This window comes from Lycium barbarum, chromosome 10, assembly GCF_019175385.1.
Source record: "Lycium barbarum isolate Lr01 chromosome 10, ASM1917538v2, whole genome shotgun sequence".
NCBI lineage: Eukaryota > Viridiplantae > Streptophyta > Magnoliopsida > Solanales > Solanaceae > Lycium > Lycium barbarum.
Window position 1 is genome coordinate 84,380,145 of NC_083346.1, and position 7,304 is coordinate 84,387,448.

The window sequence follows — 7,304 nt, forward strand, 5'->3', positions numbered from 1 at the left end:
GACCTCCCCGAAGTATTATACTACGCTACGAGGTCAGTTTAACATTCGAGGACGAATGTTCCAAAGGGGGGGAGGATGTTATATCCCGCATTTCGAATAATCGTATAATTCAAGACAATCGCGGGAAGACAACAAGCAAGGCCATATTTTATTTTGTTTGACATATGAGTTGCTTATGAAAAATTTAGAAGTGGATTTAATGAGGAAGGTCAAGGGTATAAAAGGAAACTCGCAATATGACTCGTGGAAATATGGAGGAAGACGAAGGGTAAAATGGTAATTTCATAAGTGTTCAAGAAGAATTCTTGGAAAAATTCCAAGTTGGCTGTGTGGCATGTGTGGCATATGCCCACATTTTTATTAATTAGTGGGGGCTAATTACAAACTATAAGGAAATGTGGACTAAATCTTACAAAGGAAGACATTTAGTCTTCTTTAATTATTTTAAGAAAATCCAAGAAAATGGAAGGATTTTCTAGAAAAGGAAAGAGAGGGATCATGTGACCATACTTTCACTTTGGGGGACCTATTTATAAATAATGAAAATTGGTGGAAGACTTGTGGATATATATGTAGGAAGTCATCTTAATCCATCAAATTTTCTAGAGAATTCAAGAAGATAAAAACAAGAGAAAGTTGAGCAAAATTTAAGAGGCCATTCGGCCAAGAGCAAGATTGCCAAGAAAAATTGGTAAATATTCCTTCAAAAATTATTTCCAACTAATTAAAGGGTCCTCACCAAGTTGGAGTGGTTATTAGAGCAAGAACAACACAAATACTTACAAGTCGGAAGTTGTAGTCAAGTGAAGAAACAAGGAAAGAGGTAAGGTTTAATCCTCTCTTTATGTTTTATGGATGTTTATGCATGTTGTAGTGTATAAAAATGAATGAAATTTGTGAAGAATAGGGAAGTAGGGGTGGAGGCCGTGAGGTATAATATGTGTGTGTGTGTTGTGTGTTGTGTTGTGTTATGTTGTGTGTTGGTTATTGTTGTAAAGTATAGAAAATATGGAAATTCATGAAAATATGTATATGGGGTGTGTTGGCCGAATGGTGTAGGTTATGGAAAGGTGTGGTGAATTAATTTTACTTAGCATTGTAATTGTTGTTATGGTAAGTTCCATGATGTAAAATAAGGATTCAATGGTTAAGGAGTGAAATTGCGTTGTTGTGGATACTATGTTGAAAAATGAAGGTTGGATGACTTTAGTAAAATGGTAGTAGTTGGAGACTTGTTTTAGAAGTTTATGTAAAAATTTAATATAATGTCTTGCATGCATGGAAGATAATATTGATAGTATGGTGTTGTCGGCGTATGAATTATAATGTTGTTAATGTTCCTATGAGATTTGGAAGGTTTTGAAGGAAGTAGTATATCGATTGAGTTGTTATAATGTAATTTGGAATGAATATGGAAATTGTTAGTATGGTCGTTGATATTGTGTTGTTAGTTTGGCCGGGTTGAATTCCCGGATTGTTGTTGATTGAAATTGGCCAAGTTGAACTTGGTGGGATGGAGTATTTACAGAGGAAATGCTGCCGAAATTTCGGTAGCCAAGTGTTTCCTTAAGATTCTAACTCTAAGCATCCTAATAAGAGTTTTGGTAAACATGACCAATTTGCAGATTTTGACGAGATTGCATCGTGAATTTGGAATAGCAAAAGGAGCGGAAAGAGGTATGTAAGGCTTCACCCTTCTTTCTATGGCATGTCTTAGTTGTAATAAGTTGGGTACGAGCCTCGGGGACAACCCGGTTCCCCGGAATCCGCACCTAAAGTTTTCTACCTTTTGTTCAATAGAATTGAACTAGAAAGTGTGCCAATTGTTGGAAAAACCTCCTACACCCTTAGAACTTGTATAAATGGGACCCGATTACCCCTAGACCCTCACAAGTAACGCTATGACACGTAACATATGTAAATCGTATACGCTACCTCATCCAGCCCGAGGTGGGCCCGTTACTCTCGGATTTTCCTATAGTCGTGGTTGACTTACTTGAAGTAAATCCAAAGGGGACTTTTGATCCCAATCTCGTTACCGAATGATAAGTACTATGACTACTCTAGCGAGAATGTTTCTACGAGGATAATGATAATGGCAATGTTAGACAAGAGAATGTACCTTTGATAAGTACGACCGGAACGACTCTATGACTAGGATGACTAAGCTAAGTATCTTATGTAAACATGAAAGTGATACACTAATTTTTGAATCGTATTTATATTTCCTAGCTATATCTTTATTTTCTCTGGCTCCAAAGCCTATGACGGTCATCTATGATGCCCACGATTTCATTCTACGGTTACTGTAATACTATTCTCCGTTGATAGTCTCACCTTAAAATACTTGTTCCTTCAAGGTGAGACAAATCTATAACTAGCATTCCATAACGTAATCGGAGGTCACCGACCTTACGTCACTCCGATGGATACATGATTTTCCTTGGCTCTTGTGTGCTTATATGATATATGTATATAAAACAGGTATATGTGTATGGATATGTATATATAAATAAGATAAGTAATTGTATATGAGACGTGTATATGTATAAAAGATAAACAAATGTATATGTATATGTGTATGGGGAAAGGGGAAGGGCCACTGTTATATCACCACCTGATTCAGCTGGATTCCATCCTGGACGCGGGATATGGGAGAGCCGTACACGGCGTCTGTATATATATATAATGTATGATACCTATATATGATGTAATGTGTTGGGACACCGTTGGGGAGGGGGCTTGGGAGAGCCGATGTATTCGGCGTCTATAAATGTGAATAAAAGATACTGTTTACTGAATTGTACTGTTTTCTGTATACGAGAATAAGGGACACTGTGGGGGTGGAGCCGATTGTATTCGGCGTCTGTAAATGTGAGCAAAGGGTACCGTTACTGAAATGTACTGTTTTCTGTAAACGGGAATAAGTAATATATAAATGTTAATTCCTATGTTTATGAAAAGAAACGTTTCAAAGACGAAAGGACAAGCCTACATGACAGCCGGCCTGAAAAGGGGCCTTCATATGCACAGGTTACTCTCTCGCCTCGTTATATGCCCTGTGACTCCATGATATTATTATATCGTACTCTATGTTACCGCTTGTATCATTTTCTATGCCTTACATACTCGGTACACTATTCGTACTGACGTCCCTTCTTGTGGACGCTGCGTTTCATGCTGCGCAGGTCAGCAGACAGGTGGACTTGATCCTTAGGAACTCTACCAGCGGTACTCTACAGCGCTCCAGTTGTCCCGGAGCCTCACTTCAGTGGTACTATTTTGTGTATGTATTCTCGGGCACGACAGTACTCGGCCCTTTCTATGTATAAATGTACTATGTCTAGAGGCTCGTAGACAGATCTGTACAGTCAGTCAGGTACAGGTATATGTATGGTGTCTCGGCATGATTGTTGTATAAAGTAATAACGAAGTTTACTAGTTCATGTTCAGAATGACGCTGCTGATGTTAATGTTCTGAAAAAGGTGGCTCTGTTTACTCGGCTTGCTAAGAGGTAAAGGTAATATGATAGACAAGGGGTGCTCGGTACAAGTATCGGGTACTCGTCACGGCCCCTAGTCGAGTCGTGACAGATGATTTGTTCGATCAGTTGCAAGGCGCCAAGTATTTCTTGAAGATAGACTTGAGATCAGGATACTGCCAGGTTAGGGTGAGGGAAGAGGACATTCCGAAGACGGCATTCGGGACTAGAAATGGCCACTATGAGTTCCGTGTTATGTCGTTCGGGCTAACTAACACCCCAGCTGTATTCATGGATTTGATGAATCGTGTATTCAGGCCCTTTCTAGATTTGTTCGTGATTGTGTTCATAGACGATATTTTGGTTTATTCGCCGTCAGAGGCCGATCATGCAGAATATCTGCGGACAGTGCTTGGAATTCTTCAAGGTAAGGAGTGGTATGCCAAGTTTTCGAAGTGTGAGTTCTGGTTGAACTCTGTGGCTTTTTTGGGTCACATTATTTCGGAGGAAGGCATTAGAGTGGATGCCCAGAAGATTGACGCTGTGAAGAATTAGCCAAGGCCCACGGCACCAACTGAGATATGTAGTTTCTTGGGCTTGGCAAGTTATGATAGAAGGTTCGTAGAGGGATTTTCTTCTCTTTCATCCCCATTGACTAAATTGACTCAGATATCAGCTAAGTTCCAATGGACAGATGCTTGTGAGCTGAGTTTCAAGGCGTTGAAAGATAAGTTAACTTCAGCACCAGTTTTGACTCTTCTAGAACGAGCAGATAGCTATGTAGTATATTGTGATGCTTCAAGTATTGGATTGGGCTGTGTGTTGATGCAGCGCGGTAAGGTTGTTGTGTTACACCTCGGAAAATTTACCGTTAACGTACAGTGAATAGACTAACGAATGGTACAAGGTATACGATGTTAACTAAGTAAGAAATAGCATTTGATGATCCTAATTGAGATTTCAAAGACATTCGAACTAAGGGAAGAAAGTTTGCCAAGAAAGACAAGGTATACGTTATACATTGAGAAGGATTTACGAGTACTGAGTTAATGATGACTTGATGATTTTTTGGGTAAGAGCTATAATGTCCCTTAGATTGATAATGAAGTGTTGAACAAGTGTTAAGAAGGTTTCATAAGAATCGGAGATCAAACGAGTCGACGAGAACGAGTTTCAGAAAACTGTGGATTGTATGGTCCACTATACGGACCATACAAAAGATACAGGCCGTAAGTATGGCCGTATATCTTGCCCAGAATGGCAGCTCCACTGGGTCAAATATACAGCCAGACATACGGTCTATATAATTTATACGGACCGTATGTTGGTCCGTAGATTAGCGTCGGGACAGATTTTTAAAAATGATATAAGGACCCAACCCCGTTCAATTTATTTCATTTTCTCCTCTCCATACTTCAAGAACATTCTAGAGAGCTCTCCACTCTTCATCCACAAGAACTCAAGAGATATTTGTGATCAAACTTCATCAAACCAAGGAAATCGAATGCAAGAAGCTCTCTAGAATTGCTTGGAGTCAAGAAAACTCTTTGGATTGAAGCTAGGGTTTTTCTTCAAGTGAAAGATTATCATCAAAAACTTGCTCCTACACTATCTAAGGTAAGTTTTATGGTATTTCTATGTTGTTTAAGGTATTGAGAAGTTGAAACACTTGGATTATAGAGGGATATAGAAAATGGGTCTCAAATGTGAGAATAGTGATGTTGGTGAGTAGTAGCTTGGGGTGAGTAATGATTCTTGATATATTGTGATTATGATTATGCTATAAATGATATTAAGGACATGGGATAAGCATTAAATGTGAGTAAATGTAATAGTAAACTATGACCATGATTATGGAGGAATTGAAGTAAAAATTGTGAAATGTGGATAATATAGAGGGAACGAAGATTGTAGGTTATGATATTGTGAATGTTATTATAGATGTTTGGGAGTTGATATGTGACGTGAGGAAGGTCGTATAAACAAATGAAATGATGCCCAATTTTATCTAGCATTAGTAAGCACGTTCATATAATCGAGCAGCTAATGTTGATGCGAATTCTCTTGAAGGTAAAGACGTAAGCATTGAAGGAGAACGATCAAGTGGTAGAATAGCTAAAGGAAAAGGTATGTAAGGCTAGTCCTTTCTTTCTAAGGCATGACTCCTATGGCATGAATCCTCCTATCTTTCCATGATTTACTTACATATCGGAAATTATGAGTCCACGATTATAAAGAGCTTCATACAAGATAAAGAAAAGAGATACGTTATAAGCATGACAATACTGATGATAAATCTATGTCTAGAAGTCCTCAAGCTCATGATATGACATTCCTACGAAGCTAATGGTCCTTATAAGATTCCTATGATATTAGTTTCCCTACCTCTCCATGAATTTCCTACATTCCAAAAACCTAAGAGTCTATGTTCATGAATAGCCATATGGGTAAAGATAAGAGATATTATGAACATGATGATGATGAGCTTAAGTCCAAAGATTCTAGAGTTCACGAATATGATGTTTCTACAAGCTAATGATGTTAACTACGATTCATTGATGTTGTTCATTGTATACACTCACCTTATATGCTAATTCCTTCAAGGTGAGGCAGAATTCTTATGAATGCTCCCTAATGGAATCTGGGGTTCACGACCTTATGTCACCCCGATAAAGTATTATTGACTTTGAGTCCCTAGGCATGCATTATGATAATAGTATGATAAGATTATGAAAGTCTATGAAATGTATATGATGATGATATTACACCGCGCCTATATGGCCGGGCAGACATCGCTAAGGCGGGCAGCATATACACCATGTCTAGATGGCATAGGCTGACACCACTTGTGGGCGGCATGAGATGGTACCCCAGACGCGGGAGGCCTGGACGCGGGCTAATGATTATCACACCGCACCTATATGGTCGAGCAGTTTATACATATATGCATACATGATAGTGATGACGACGTTAATAGTGATAATGATAATGATGACGATGATAATAGTGATGACGATAAAGATGATGGTGATTCAATAATAGAAATCGGGAGTTTATAGACTTTGTGTCACCCCGATAGTGTCATAATGTTTCTCTCGGATACATATATATGTTATAAAAGTATGAATGCTATGTTGTGACATCGAACCTATATGGCCGGGTATGATATTTATTGCGCGCACACCACTGCAGTTGGGTACAGATAACACTGAGCCTTGGTAGGGCCAAGTACGCATAATACCAAGCTTTATTATAGCTGGGTACGTAAGACACCGAACCTATATGGTCGGGTATGATACTACTATGTATTCAAATGTATGAAAAGCCCGGAGGACATGTATGTGATAATGTCGATCCACTACGTGGCCGAATACGGATAATGTTTAAATATGTATGAGCAGATACGGTACTATGATATATATATATGAAACGATGATGTATGCGCTATGATGATACATGTACTATGATTATATATGATATAGGCATAAAATGTATCCACCCTTAAAAGTTATGCAGGTTATATCTTCATCTTATGTATTATGATTTCTCTATTATGTTCATTCCATTCATGCCTTACATACTCAGTACAATGTTCGTACTGACGTCCTTTTTTTTGGACGCTGTGTTCATGCCCACAGGTAGACAGGGAGGCAACCCGGATTCATAGCAGCCGATTAGCAGACTTTTGAGAGCATTCCATTATTCCGGAGGTGCCATTGATTTATTATTTTGTGTACATATATGTTTTGGGCACGACGGGGTCCTGCCTCGTCCATATGTCTAGTACTCTAGTAGAGGCTCGTAGATACGTATGTGTGGGTA